Below are 16,328 nucleotides of genomic sequence, written 5' to 3' on the forward strand. Positions count from 1 at the left end.
GACAACCATCTAGAAATGCATTACAGAATTCCTTTAATAAAATGTAAAATCCAAAGTTAATAGCTATATATATTTTGATGACACACATTTATTGCCACACATAATTCATTGCATACATTAAGTATGAAATTTCCGGTGGGCAATAATAAATGTGATTTATAAGTTACAAGTCTGTGTGAAGTCTATTTCTTATTCTTTTGGGGACAGTTCCAAAACTCATCAAAAATAAGAAATAAAGTCTAAATCAATTGGAGACTTATTTCTTTGTGGAATTATCTTTGTTTTAGTTCATTCTACAACATATATTATAAATGAAATTAGTTTATATATATTCCTATCATAAAATTATACAAAACTTAAAAGATGTAGTTTTAAGGCTTTCTTCATTTTAATCACTCAAGGAATGTACTCATTTGTTTAAGATTTCAAATAAATAACTTTCTCCTATATTTTTAAAATTAAAAACCAACTTACTATTAAAAAAGTCAGTGAATATAAATTGTAAGAAATTTAAAATAAGAAAATTAAGACACTATATTCCCAACACAAAAATCACTTTAATATAGCTGTATATTTTTATACATATGCATCTTTAAAAGTGAGGAATAGTATGACATATAATGTGTAGGGAGTGATCTTCTTTTGTCAGTTAATATTTTTTTACTTTTCTATTTGTAAACAAAACTACCCCATCTAGTAGCCAAATCATATTAAATCACCCCAATTATGCCCAAGATATCTTTACAGCTAATTTTTCCAAGAAGAATCTAAATCAGCACTATATATTGCATCTTGCTTTAAATCTTTAATCTAGAAAGGCTGAAGCAAATCCTTCAAGTAGCCTGCTTTTTTTAAATAAAGTTTTATGGGAACACAGGCACTCTCATTTCACAGAGTTGTCTGTGGCTACTTTCACTCTATATAGGCAGAATTTAGCGGTTGTGAAAGAGGCCATATGGGCCACAAAGTCTAGAATATTTACTATCTGGCCCTTTACAGAAAAGATTTGCTGACCCCTGATCTAGGGAAGTCTTCTTTTTCATGACACTAAATAATCGATATGTCTGGACCTGTTATCCTCCAGAATGTCATACCCTCTGGATTTATCTGGTTGCTTCTAACGGTGTCTTAGTTTATACGTCTTACTGGATATTTTTCTCCATTCCACTGCAATAGTCTCAATTATCTTATTGTCCATATGATTGGGCTTTTATTCAGAATAAAAGGATACATTCGAGCAAATGGTTGTAGGAAATTCCCTCATCCTACCAAACTTTTCATCATTCTTTCTTGAAATTTCTTTAACTTAGGATAAGTCTTTTTATTTTCTCAATAGAAAAAAATGATTTCAAATGAAAATATCTTGGGTGAAAGTAGAATGGAGGAGATGCACAAATGGCCGGATTTTCAGGCAGGGGATGAAGGGAAGAGGAGAGGATAAACCATTGGTGGAAAACCCAATCATATAAGGTGTGAATTGCAGATAAGGTCCAGGCCAGTGGACAGAAGCAAGAAACCTACAGGATGGTTTTGGTTTTCTGAAAAAGTGGGGAGAAGAAACACTATAAAAGAGGGGAAAACAGGAATTTCAATGACAATATCTATCACAAAATTTTGCCTGGAGCCAATTCTGAAGAGTAAATATTGAGTGAGTAAGATGGATTGGCGGTGAGGTGACAGAGGATGAGATAGTTGGATGGCATCACTGACTCATGTCATCACTGACAAGAGTTTGAGTAAATTCCAGGATATAATGAAGGACAGGGAACGCTGGCATGCTGCAAATGATGGGGTCACAAGGAGCTGGACGTGACTTAGCAACTGAACAACAGCAAGATGGATTGCAAGCATTTCAGACTTATTCCAGTAGTCATGTATGGATGTGAGAGTTGGACCGTAAAGAAGGCTCAGCGCCAAAGAATTGATGCTTTTGAATTGTGGTGTTGGAGAAGACTCTTAAGAGTCCCTTGGACTGCAAGGAGATCAAACCAGTCAATCCTAAAGAAAATCAGTCCTGAATATTCATTGGAAGGACTGATGTTGAAGCTAAAACTCCAGTCCTTTGGTGACCTGATGCAAAGAACTGACTCATTGGAAAAGACCCAGATGCTGGCAAAGATTGAAGGCAGGAGGAGAAGGGGATGACAGAGGATGAGATGGTTGGATGACATCACCGACTCAATGGACATGAGTTTTAGCAAGTTCTGGAAGTTGGTGATAGACAGGGAAACCTGGCATGCTGCAGTCCATGGGGTTGCAAAGAGTCAGCACGACTTAAGTAACTTAGCAAGCACACATTCTTGAATGGTCTAATTCTGTCCTTTACCATGCAGTATTCATTTTCAGCCAATGACTTACAACAGAATAATTGAACACTATCATAAAGTTTACTACTACTCTAGCTCTTTAAGATATTCTTTTGTGGTTTTTTGATTTTAGCATGCTGATTGACTCTTGACCAAGAGCAGTTAACTAAGCAAAGCCTAGTTCACTAAACTTCCTGCAGTAAAGGAGAACATCACCTTATCTTAAAAGAAGAAAGTTAGGGAAGGAGTTTTTATTTTTTTAATTAATAAGATTTTGAAGTTTGAGCCAAGTGTTTAAGATGGATCTTTCAAGGCAGGGACGGAGTGGGATTGGTTAAGACCTATGACGTGAAAATACAGGTTTGGTGAACATAGCAAAGCAAGGTTCTGATGAGCAAGCTGTTTGCACAAGGTAAGCAAACCATTCTGATGGGAGAGCTGTTTGCCCAGAGGAGCAAATTGTTTGGCTTGATAAATTGCCTTGCAAGGGTTTCTTGAAGCAAATGGTAAAGTTAATTATTGGTTTGCAGTCATTTTCTGGGGCATGAATTACCTGGAGCAATCAGGTCACATTGACATCGGTGGCCTCAGGTGTCAGTCCCATTGCTGAGCTATGTTGATTGACTCAGGTGATCTCAGGCTTCCAGAACTTCATGTAAAGTGAAATTTTAAAAAGCAAAGATATAAAGTTGTTAGTCTTAATTAGTAAGAGAGATTAGTCAGAGAGATTTGTTTTGTTATATCAAAATTATGCTGGAAAATTTCCAGTTTGCTTTCCACACTTATCGTATTTATCATGACCATTTTCTGAGTGACATGATTTGTTGTTTATAATAACAGATACTAAAGGTATGGTATTGAAGATAGTGAGCCTATTCCCTTAGCGATAATTATAGATCCTTTAGACAACTTTTTGAAATTAAAAGACTATATCAAAACTAGCATGCTCATTGAGGTCTTCTGAAGTGTTGTTTCTAGCAAAATATGTGTAAGGAATTCATTTTCTTGAATAGAAACTTAAAAACAATTTTGCCAATTAAAATTATTTCTTAAGACACCATATATAAAAAAGAAAATTTTATTTATACTTTCCATTATATTTATCAGATATTTACTGAGCATCTACCACTTGTAAGACACTGTAAGGTCTCTAGAGAATTTCATTGTGAATTTTTCCTGGGCCCCGATCTGCAGAATCAGGAAGTTGCAGGTCAAGAAGCAACAGTTAGAACTGGACATGCAGATTTCTACTGACTCATTAATAAGCGAATCACTAAAATCATAAGGTTGATTCAAAAAGCATTTTGAGGAACTGGGCCTTATCGGCACTTTGAGAAAAAAAAAAATTTAGAACAACATGGGTAGGTTAGATACAAAATTGGTTAAGGTCTATAGAGCAGTAAAATCTTAATCTTGAGGATTATGTTTTCTGCCAGAATAAAATGTACAAGTAAACATAATTTCATAATTTATGACATAAAAACATAATTTTCAGGGCTGGTGTGCTGAGTCCATGGGGTTGCAAAGAGTGACTGAACTGAACTGAACTGAACCATGATTGCCCAGAGTCTAAGCCTTTAATTCAGAGAAGGCAATGGCACCCCACTGCAGTACTCTTGCCTGGAAAATCCCATGGACGGAGGAGCCTGGTAGGCTAGAGTCCACAGGGTCGCTAAGAGTCGGACGACTGAGCGACTTCACTTTCACTTTTCCCTTTAATGCACTGGAGAAGGAAACGGCAACCCACTCCAGTGTTCTTGCCTGGAGAATCCCAGGGACGGCGGAGCCTGGTGGGCTGCCATCTATGGGGTCGCACAGAGTCGGACACGACTGAAGCGACTTAGCAGCAGTAGCAGCAGCAAGCCTTTAATTATTAGCAAATAGCAAAGTCAAATGTAGTCATTCCCTGTGATACCTAAGTAATCTTTAATGAGCCTATCATACATGACATTGAAAGTAGTAGTTTCATGTGGGAATTCCTATATGACATTTCATGTGGCTGTCATTCTAAATCCTGAATCCCAAGAGAAATCAGTTGAGATAACGTATTTTAACCAGGAAAAAGTACTCTAATTCTCCTATAAGAATGAAAGGTGAACATCAACGTAGAGACATTAATGGTTCAAAGGAATCCGCTGACACCAAGTAGAAAGCAAGAGCAATAAATGATCCTACACAGAGAAGGCTACAGTCAATGTTTCTAGGGACCAGGAAAGTTTTAGATAATTTTTCTTAACAGATGTAAGAAGGATCAGAGAACAATCTTAGAGGAAACTGTGAACAAGGTGTAATTTAAACTTGCAAAGGCAGATGGGGTACAAGGTAGCAGAAAAAAAAGGCTTTCTAAGCAAAGGGACCTCTGTGAACAGAAGGTGTGAGGGATCCATAATAAGCCTTTTTAAAAAGGAGAAAGTAAGGTGGGACCAAAGGGTAGAGGGTGTTGAAATGCCATGATAGGATTTGAATTTTAATCCGTGAGCCGAGTGATTATATGATGATAGCTTGGTTTTGTGTAGTAGTTAAGGCTGCAGATTGTTTGGAACAAGATGAGGAAAGTTAGGCCAGAGAGGGATGAAGCTGGAGTCAGGCAAATGGGTTAGGACAACGTGGGCATAGTTTAGGTTAGATGTAACTCTGGCCTTAGCTAGGTTATGGCAGTAGGAACAGAGAATAAGGAGAAAACAGGTATTTTGCTATTTTGGAGAAAACAGGTATTATGCTATTTTGGTAATAGATCCCAAAAGGCAGGGCAAATGCTTGAATATTTGGGATATTCAAGGGTTAGGAAGGGACTGACAGAAAGGGAAGAAACGTTAAAAAAATAACTGTGAGATTGAAATACTCATATAGGAAACATAGAAAACGTAGCAGATATTTTCTGCTTTGCCATGATGATGACTTATTACGATAATTATCTTATTAATAAACTTGAGTGTTCATCAAAAGAAGTGTTTTCTTTTTTTAACTTTTCAAAAATTTTTTAAAAATTAATTAATTTATTTTTAACTAGAGGATAATTGCTTTACAATATTGTGTTGGTTTCTGCCATACATCAACATGAATCAGCCATGGGTGTACATATGTCTCCTCACTCTTGAACCTCCCTCCCATCTGCCACCCAATCCCACTCCTCTAGGTAGTCACAGAGCATTGGGTTTGAGCTCCCTTCATCATACAACAAATTCCCACTGGTTATCTATTTTACATGTTTATGTTTCAATGGTAATGTTTATGTTTTAATGGTAATGTATATGGGCTTCTCTGATAGCTCAGTTTGTAAAGAATCCGCCTGCAATGCAGAAGACCCCAGTTCGATTCTGGGGTCGGGAAGATCCCCTGGAGAAGGGAAAGGCTACCCACTCCAGTATTCTGGCCTTTTCAATGCTACTCTCCCGATTTGAGCCACCATCTCCTTCCCCTCCTGTGTCCAAAGTCTGTTCACCATGTCTGCATCTCCATTGCTGCCCTGCATATGGGTTCATCAGTACAATAAAGAAGGGTTTTCTATAAATTATTTCATTTGAAATAAATTTTGTTTCTGTTTCAAAGTTATAGAAAAATGAAAAAAAATCTACAATATATTTTCTCTTTTGAGAAAGAGAAAGTCATTTAGATAAAAACCAGCAGACAATGAGGGCAGTGGTCTTAGGATATAAGCCAGCCTGGAGAGCAAGGGTCCGGACAGAACCTTACCAGCTGAGTACTCCAGATCCGGGTTCTTTTCAAGCCAGTCTGTGTCTTGGTCAGTATCTCTTGGCCTTTGGCATTGTGAACTGTCAGGGAGGAAAGCAAGGGAAAGTGTTTTGGAGATAGAAGGGCTTAGGGGAGGGAATAATTTTTTCCCCGACCTTGAACAGCATAAGAAGAAAGAGAACAGACTCTATTATAAATCCATGAGAAAATGGAACATTAAAATCAATACTAACACTATTCACTCATCAGTTCATTCAGTCCTACATCCATAACTCTTATTTTGGGGATCTTGGATCAGCTCTCTGTTTTATGAAGTTTTCTGCCTCTGTACTAAAAAGAATCCTGACACAAGACACTTGTGCTCCTCATTTTTCTAAGCCATAGGATGCTCAGAATGCTATACTTCTGCTATACATATATATGTAATGAGATGTGTATATTTGAGATATGTGTGTGTGTGTGTATGTGTGTGTGTACAATACTTAGTTACCCATGCTTCAATGTTCTATCATACACAGTCATTATCTTGATGTACTAAGACTCTCCATTAAAAAACTCAGTTTAATTATTGTCTAAGGTGTAATGTTATCTAAGAACCTTAGAAATTCTGTTCAAGTTGATACACTACAAAATATAATTACTGTTCTAAAACTGTTAGACTCATATTTCAATCTACTGATAGTTGAACACCTAAGTTTGTATTTTTCCATTTCTTCCCTGATGGCTCAGTGGTAAAGTATCCCCCTGCAATGCAGGAGCCACAGAAGACATGGGCTTGATCCCTGGGTCAGAAAGATCCCCCGGAGGAGAACATGGCAACCTATTCTAGTATTCTTGCCTGGAGTATCCCATGACTGAGGAGCCTGGCAGGTGATGGTCCATAGGGTCACAAAGAGTCGGACATGAATGAAGTGACTTAGCATACAAACATTATGTAGAATGTTAGTTATCTGATCAATAAACCAATATAAGTCATTTAAGAAATCAGATGAACTAGTCTCTTCATGAGAAAGCAAAGTCAAATTTAAAAAGATGTGCTTGTATTACATGTTTCACTGATAACCTCAGGGAAAAGACATAAAGTTAATATTTATAGTTTTGTAAATCAAAATTATTAAAACAAGTCTGACTTGTCCAAAGATTCACCTTAAATATGGGAACCCAAGTTCCTAATTAAAAGAAGCTTCTGGAAATTGCCTGGTTGTCCAGTGGTTAGGACTTTGCACTTTCACTGCTAGGGCCCTGGGTTGGATCCCTAGTCAGGGAACTAAGATTCTACAAGCTGCATGGCACGGACAAAAAAATAAAAAAGCTTCCGAGCCAGAAGTTCATTTTGTTTTTTGTTTTCCTTAAAGGGCTATCATAATAAAATATTAGGAATTCTGTTTCTTTATTTTCTGGAAATTTTGGCAAATAATTAATTATATAAGCACATATTTATTTCTATAAAGCAATCAGAACAGAAAAAAGATAGAAACAAAAACAAGCAAAAATTATCCGAACAAGTATTTAAATTTAAGATGTGCTATTATCTAATTTCATAATAATCTCTGGAGATACAAATAACTCCTGCAGCTCAATCCCAGAAAAATAAACGACCCAATCAAAAAAATGGGCCAAAGAACTAAAGAGACATTTCTCCAAAGAAGACATACAGTTGGCTAACAAACACATGAAAAGATGCTCAACATCACTCATTATTAGAGAAATGCAAATGAAAACCACAATGAGGTACCATTTCACACCAGTCAGAATGGCTGCTATCCAAAAGACTACAAGCAATAAATGCTGGAGAGGGTGTGGAGAAAAGGGAACCCTCTTACACTGTTGGTGGGAATGCAAACTAGTACAGCCACTATGGAGAACAGTGTGGAGATTCCTTAAAAAACTTGGAATAGACCTGCCATATGACCCAGCAATCCCACTGCTGGGCATACACACCAAGGAAACCAGAATTGAAAGAGATATGTGTACGCCAGTGTTCATCGCAGCACTGTTTATAATAGCCAGGACATGGAAGCAACCTAGATGTCCATCATCAGACGAATGGATAAGAAAGCTGTGGTACATATACACAATGGAATATTACTCAGCCATTAAAAAGAATACATTTGAATCGGTTCTACTGAGATGGATGAAACTGGAGCCCATTATACAGAGTGAAGTAAGCCAGAAAGAAAAACACTAATACAGTATACTAATGCATATATATGGAATTTGAAAGATAGTAATGATAACCCTATATGCGAGACAGAATAAGAGACACAGATGCATAGAACAGTCTTATGGACTCTGTGGGAGAAGGTGAGGGTGGGATGATCTGAGAGAATAGCATTGAAACATGTATATTATTATATGTGAAACAGAATGCCATTCCAGGTTCGATGCATGAGACAAATGCTCAGGGCTGGGGCAATGGGATGACCCAGAGGGATGGGTGGGGAGGGAAGTGGGAGGGGGGTTCAGGACGGGGAACACATGTAAACCCATGGCTGATTCATGTCAATGTATGGCAAAAACCACTACAATATTATAAAGTAATTAGCCCCCAACTAAAATAAATAAATTAATAAAAAATAAATAAACTGGGGAAAGAACAGTGAATTTTACATTTTCTGTGAAGGTTATTTGACGTATGGATAAAAAGTGCTGGCACCATTGCTCACCAAGTTTGTGTTCAATAAACAGATGTTTACGACTTTAAAAAAATAAATAAATAAATAAAAATTTAAAAAAACTACAAAAAAAAAAAGAGAAGAAACAGCAAAAGTAAAGTTCTAGTGCTGCTGGAAAATTACCCGAGAGACCTAGAAGAGATAAGCCCATGAGGAATACTTCTTGAACAAAACAGTTTAATTGGTTCTGGCTCAGGAGTCCACTTGGACATGTTCAACCATTTCCAAAACAAACTCTAATTTTTGAAAAGTTAAAAACATTGTCCTTGTTCAAATATAGAAAGAGCACATGTCAAAAACTGTGTTCCTGTTAGTTAACAAGGGAACTGGCAGGATCACAAGACTGATTCGAAGAAGAATTCTTGAAACAAGATATTTATATAATCAGAAAGCTAAAGAAATGCAGAATAAATTTTCTAATAAACAAAAAATTGGTTAGTATCTTATAGAACCATACAAGCATAATAATTGCCATTTCTACCAGACTGAAATCTACTGGGTAGAGTTCCAGCTTCATAATGTTTACGTTGTGAGAGCTATGCTTAGTGGTTCAGTTGTATCTGACTCTGCGACCCCATGGATTATAACCTGCCAGGCTCCTTTGTCCATGGAATTTTCCAGGCAAGAATACTGGAGTGGGTTGCCATTTCCTCCTCCATGGAATCTTCCCAACCCAGGGATTGAACCCACATCTCCCGAGTCTCTTACATTGGTAGGCAAATTCTTTACCAATAGGGCTGCCTGGGAAACCTTATAATGTCTCGGCTTTAATCAAATAAACAGTGAAGTCTCACACAGGTGCATTTGCCTAAATAATTAATTATGATATATGGGAACTTTGAAGGCTTTGAATAGACTTTGGCTTTTACCCAAAGTGTAATGTTTTCAGCAGAGTGACAATGCTGGAGAGGCTTAGGGTATTGGCAAGGGAAACGGAGAATGCTCTGTGGATTCTAGATATATTTTAAGGAGGAAGATAGCCAGGATGATGATCAAATTACTGGCATGAGCAACTGGGGTATTTGGGTGTCATTTACTGAGATAGAACTGGAAGAGGAGCAGATGGAGAGGGGGATGGGAAGTTTAATTTGGGAAGCCGTAGGTGAGAGATGTTTGTGAGATAACTAAGAGGCTATTTTAAGTAGACAGTTGGACATTTAGGTCTGGGGCCCAGAGGAGAAGTCAGAGTAAGAGAAAATGGGCAGTCTGGGGATGGAAAAAATGAAGGCATGAATGACCTCAAGAAGGAGAGATTCAGAGTGAGATAGGTGCTTAGAACGGAGGCCCTCGCCCTCCAACCTTGAGAGGTCAGGTAAGAGAGGAGGAGTCTGAGATGGAGACAGGATGAGGGCCCATTGAAGTCAGAGAACCTGGAGAGTTAAAGGGAAGAGAGTGGGTTTTGAAAGTTTATCAAAGAAAACTGAGACTTTGTCACTCCTATGGGTTGGATTGTGTATCCCCCAAAACATATATTGAAGTCCTAACCCCTGTTACCTTAGAATATGAATTTACTTGAAAATAAGTTCCTTGCATCTGTAATTAGTTAAGGTGATGTCACATAAGTGCTGGACATCCATAACTTGATCAAGAGTGGCCTTGTTGAAGGATGAGGCAGAGCCAGACTGGAGTGGACAGTGGAGTGAGCCATGGGCTCCTGGAGGAAGCTTGGGCAAAGCTGTGATCCCCGAGCTTTGTGTATTCATAGAACTTCTAGGAAATTTTGGAAAACTGTGTACCACCGTCATAGAGGCATATTGACAACCTTTCATCATAATTTTAAGTAATTTCAAAAAATACATATATATATATATATATATATATATATATATATATATATATATATGTTTTAGCATTCTTTTGGGTTCTGCATCCCATTTCAACATGCGTGTTTAGGGGGATGTGCCTCCCACTGAAACTGTGGAGGACCGTGTGCGGCTCCTGGGTGCAGCATTTCTGTTTCTTGTAGGAAACAGATTCCAGCCTCCAAGACCATCCCTGAGTTCCAAAGAACAGATTTTAATAGTTATTAATACAGGGAGGGAAGGGATGCCATGGCAAGTGACAGGCAGCCAAGAAACAATACTACAGCCTTGGGGCAGGTGGCTCTATTGGTAAAGAATTCATCTGCCAATGCAATAGACTCAGGAGATATGGGTTCAATCCCTTGGTCAGGAAGATTCCACGGCAGAGGAAATCAGTCCTGAATAATCATTGGAAGGACTCATGCTGAAGCTGAAACTCCAACACTTTGGCCACCTGATGTGAAGAACCGACTCATTGGAAAAGACCCTGATGCTGGGAAAGATTGAAGGCAGGAGGAGAAAGCGATCACAGAGGATGATATGGTTGGATGGCATCATTGACTTGATGGACATGAGTTTGGCAAGCTCTGGGAGTTGGTGATGGACAGGGAAGGCTGGTGTGTTGCAGTACATGGGGTTGCAAAGAGTCGGATACAACTGAGCGACTGAACTGAACTGAACTGGGGCAGGGTCCTGGTTTCACCTCAAGGTTTATGCATAACAAAGCCTTTAAACTCTTTATAGAATTGTTGTCATTCAATCACTGAGTCATGTCCAATTCTTTGTGATCTCGTGGACTGCAGCATGCCAGGCTCCCCTGTCCTTAACTCAAGGGAGTTTGCTCAGATGCATGCCCATTGAGTTGGTGATGCCATCTAACCATCTCATCCTCTGTCGTCCCCTTCTCCTCCTGCCTTCAATCTTGTCAAGCATCTGGGTCTTTTACAGTGAATCACCTCTTCACATCACCTAGCCAAAGTATTGGAGCTTGAGCTTCAGCATCAGTCCTTCCAATGAATATTCAGGACTGATTTCCTTTAGGATGGACTGGTTTGATCTCCTTGCAGTCAAAGGGGCTCTCAAGAGTCTTCTCCAACACCACAGTTCAAAAGCATCAGTTCTTCAGTCCTCAGCCTTCTTTAAGGTCCAACTCTCACATTTATACATGACTACTGGAAAAACCATAGCTTTGACTATATGGACCTCTGTCACAAAGTGATGTCTCTGCTTTTTAATATGCTGTCTAGGTTTGTCGTAGCTTTCTTTCCAAGGGGAAAGCATCTTAATTTCGTGGTTTCAGTCACCAACTGCAGTGACTATGAAGAAATTAAAATCTGTCACTGTTTCTATTTTTCCCCCATCTATTTGCCATGAAGTGATGGGACCGGATGCCGTGATCTTACTTTTTGGAATGTTGAGTTTTAAGGCAGCTTTTTCACTCACCTCATTCACCTTCATCAGGAGGCCCTTTAGTTCCTCTTTGCTTTCTGCCATTAGAGTGGTATAATCTGCATACCTGAGGTTGTTGATATTTCTCCCAGCAATCATGATTCCAGCTTGTGATTCATCCAGCCTGCTATTTCACATGATGTACTCTGCATATAAGTTAAATAAGCAAGGTGACAATACACAGCTTTGTCGTACTCCTTCTCCAATTTTGAACCAGTCTGTTCTTTCGTGTATGGTTCTAACTATTGTTCCTTAACCTGCATACAGCTTTCACAGGAGGCAGGTAAGGTGGTCTGGTATTCCCACCTCTTGAAGAATTTTCCACAGTTTTTTGTGGTTTACACAGTCAAAGACTTTAACTAGTCAATGAAGCTTAAGTATATGTTTTTCTGGAATTCCCTTGCTTTCTGTATGATCCAACTGAATGCTGGCAATTTGATCTCTTTATAGAATTAAAACCCAACAAATGGAAGATGTCAGCATTCTTCACACTAGAGAAGCTCATCAAGATTACCAGAAACAGATTAGAGGAGTGCAGGCCCTGTGCTTACCCTAATCTTATCAACAACCCCACCCTGAACCATTGCCATAAAACTCCTCACCAAACACTCCTGGGTTGGGACACAGTTTCTGAGGGCAGGAGCTCACTCTGTCCTCCTTTGCCTGGCAAAGCAATAAAGCTATTCCTTTCTACTTCACCTAAAACTCTGTCTCCGAGGTTTGGTACTGGAGCACAGAGGCTGGGCCTTTGGCATCACCACCAACAAGCAATTGGTGGTGGGACACAAGCCGTCAGTCAAATTTGGACACTCTATCTGAGGATAGCATTAGATTCCGCCACTGAGGGCCCAGTCCTACAAGACTGAACCCTGCCTCCCCTTCTGACACCAGTCACAAGTCCAGCCAACCTGGAAGCTTTCTGCACCTCATCCTTTTCAGTTTTATGAAAGCTTCATTACATGGACATGAGTGATGAAACCATTGATTCTCGGTAATTGAACTCAATTTCCAGTTCTTCTCCCCTCTCTGGAGATCAAGTTGTGGGACTAAATTTCCAACCCTCAAATCACATGGTTCTTCTGGCTATTAAAGCCCATTCTTAGGGAGGGTTCCCAAACCACCTCGTTAACTAAATAAAATATACCTCCATCACTCTCTAAGAAATTCCAAGGGATTTAGGAGCTCTGTGCCAGAAATGGAGATGAAGACAAAGGTTCTCTATATATTTGTTATTTAAATTTATATATAAATTTATTTATACTTGTAAGTTATTTATATATTTGTTATTTAAATTTAAAGGCATGTTGAAATTTTAAAATACAACTATTGTGAGGTTTTTAAAAATTTACTTATGGAATCAACATACAGTTATAATTTGGCATTCGATGATTTCACTTAAAATATTCATGATGAGTTGGAAATTTTATGTCATTCTTTTTCCCTTGGAATCTTATTTCCATTTGATTTTACTTCTTCCACAGGATTTTATTATATCTTTATGTTTGGAAATCATTTTTGAGCAATGTTTGCAACAAATTATAGACACTGAAATTAAATTTTTGAAAAGTCCTGTAACCATAATCTTCTATGTATTAAATATTTTTCTCCTGGGTTGAATTAATATTTGCATACAATTAGTCAAGACAATAGAATGCGTTATACAATTTGATAAATTATTGTTAAATATATAAAAGTTACTAGAAATGTGCCAGTTAAAAGGATAGATGGAGAGTTTTTTCCAAGGTAATTTAAGTATCCAAGTTCAATATTATTTTTTGTGAAAATGAGATAAAGTTCTCCATCAATACTTTTCCTGTTTTTGACTTTTATTAATACCATCCCTGAGAAACCTTTTCACAGAATTAAGCAGAGAAGAATGAAAGACTTTGTTTCTAGCAGTGTCATTTATTTCTTCAAATGCCTTCTGAGGTTTATGGCAAAAATCAGAGAGTATATATCAAAAATCACTTTAAATAACCTACTGTTTGGCAAAAAGATTCAGTTCTCCTTCAGTTAGGTTGAAAGTAAGAATTAGAAAAAGATCTTTTACCCAGTTTCTACAGTTATGCACTTTCTCAACATCTATACCAACATTTTTGTTAGTTTGTTGTTTGATTTTTGCTGTGCTGGGTCTTTGTTGCAGTGTGAAGGCTTCTCCAGTTATGCACGGGCTTACTTGCCCTGTGGCCTGTGGGATTCTAGTTCCCTGACCAAGGATATAACCCATGTGCCCTAACTGGAAGGCAGATTCCTTAACACTGAACTACCAGAGAAGTCCCATATACTGCCATTTTGAATTGCTCTTTTGTTAGGCATTGGAAGGGTGAAGTGATTGACGCCTGAAAGGATGGAACTTATGAGGTGTAAGCTTTCTGAGCCCTTAGTTGCACCTGCCCTGGCAAATGCTGAGAGTTAAACCCTTGCTACCAGAAATATGGCTCATGCCTGGGTAACACTAGTGTCACCTGGGCATGCCCTGGGCATTGTCAAATATGTAGACCCTAAAAACCCACCCAAACCTACTGAATCAAGATCTGCATTTTCACAAGTTTCCCAGAAATTCAGTGCATGTGTGCGTGCGTGCGTGTGTGTGTGTGTGTGTGCGCGCGCGCACTCAGTTGCTCAATCATGTCTGACTCTTTGCGACCCCATGGACTGTAGCCCACCAGGTTCCTCTGTCCATGGAATTTTCTAGGCAAGTGTACTAGAGTGGGTTGCCTTTTCTTACTATGGGAAATCTTCTGAGAAGTTCAGGGGTACTTTGAAATATGCCGCTCTTGGGTATTCTGTGTTAGGAAGATAAACCAAGTTGCAGTTACTAAGCATTTCTCATAAATTGTTTAAAGAGATCACAGAAGAAAGGGACCTGGATTTACAAGTCTCTAGTATTTGGTGTGTTTTCTTTGCTTATTTAAAATAAATAAATTCTCCTTTAGACCAAATTTTATATTCGTAACATTTTTCTTAAAAGAGATTCCCAATACTTTATAATCTCCAGGACTTCCAAAACTTGTGTCTGTCCCTGGCCAAGGGTGTTAATGGAGAGTAGAAAGCGCAGGGGAAGAGGAAGAAAAGAGAATAAGCTCAAAGAGGAAAAGCACCAAAGTTGAGACTCAGGGAGGCAGGCCTACTTGGGGCTGGCATACCAGTTTGACTGGCTGTGTGAGATTTTTTTTAGTGTCTCCTGGTGGATGCTAGCTGGGAGCTGGTGGGTGTATGCATTCTTCCTGCTTTGGAGGTTTACAGAATGCAGGCAAGGAGGTGGAGAAGAGGGATGAGAAGATTAAAGTCACATGTCTCTCACTGTTATCCTCCTGATACTCCATGGCATGGGAGGGCATGTATGTGATCAGCCTTTTAGAGCTGAAGAAGCTCAGACTCGCGTCAGATAACTTTCTAAAATGCCACACTATCCCTCACCCTGTTTATCACCACTCTGCGCCCCTCTCCGCCAAAACCAGATAGCTTGGCCTGCTTCCTGGGACTTGACCGCCTGCTCGGTGGAGGGGTCCTCTGACCCTCCATTCCTGGCTAGGTGGGTGCTTAGGGGGTGTTGGCCTTTGGCATTACCTCGACGATGCCTCTGAAAGAAGAGCTGCCCCTGTGTCAAAGGCCAGCCTGGCTTAGCCGTGGGTTCCGCCTCCTCCCTCTGCCCCTGGGCTCAGATGAGGTGTTGCGCGGTAGGCAATGCAATATGGCTGCTCCAGCGGCAGCTACGGCCAGGTAACACCACTCGGGTGTGTGGGAGGGGTCAGTGTCGCAGGAGGTAAACTGAGGGATAAGAACAGGTATAAGGGATAAGACACTGGAAAAATGAGTTCCTCTCCTCTGAGGGATGCCTTTGGATGATGTCTTGTGCTTGGAACCGTTGGTCTTGGTTACAAACGTTACCACCTTCAACTGGCTTCTTGTTTCTACCTCATTCCTCATGCCTTGGGTTTGTACCTCCCCAAAGCCGTAGCACACAGTTCTGCCTCAGCTCTGCTTCCCCAAGTGTCCTGGACCAGGACTTACCAAGGAGGCAGCAGAGTTTGAAGTCCAACTCCTCATTTTGAGAGCTTCCTGTGTTCCATGCACCAAGCTAAACTCTAGAAATGCAAAGTCAACCAAGAAAGATAATGACCCCTTCTTTTGGAGAGTACAAGTCCAGGTTTTCCCATCTCTTGGTCCTCTGTTCTTTCTAGACCACATCGTAATGATTGCAGTGGCTGGTTTGTTTCTCACACGTGGACGGGATGTTGCACCGGATGCATCCTACTGCGGAGCTAAATTCCTCCTATCACACTTCTGTTTTCTGAGTGGATTTTATTTGAAAGTATAGCTTGCTCTTTCTGTGTATATGAAACAGAAAGGAGCAGAAAACATACCTGACAAAAATCATTTACTGCAAGTGGGATTTTTTA

General features: G+C 39.4%; 1 long non-coding RNA gene across 1 annotated transcript in view; it reads right to left on the bottom strand.

Moving 5' to 3' along the window:
* Positions 1-537: 537 nt before the first annotated feature.
* The window catches only part of LOC145517040 (uncharacterized), a 52,439-nt gene continuing 36,648 nt past the window's right edge, over positions 538-16,328 (bottom strand). Inside the window, exons 7-8 of the long non-coding RNA XR_014061949.1 lie at positions 11,920-12,071; positions 538-2,955 (exon numbers count right to left, since the gene is read on the bottom strand). This is a non-coding gene — a long non-coding RNA (uncharacterized LOC145517040). The remainder of the gene's footprint in view (positions 2,956-11,919; positions 12,072-16,328) is intronic.

Source organism: Giraffa tippelskirchi, chromosome 8 (genome assembly GCF_054371585.1).
Source record: "Giraffa tippelskirchi isolate mGirTip1 chromosome 8, T2T-mGirTip1v1.2.pri, whole genome shotgun sequence".
NCBI classification, from domain to species: domain Eukaryota; kingdom Metazoa; phylum Chordata; class Mammalia; order Artiodactyla; family Giraffidae; genus Giraffa; species Giraffa tippelskirchi.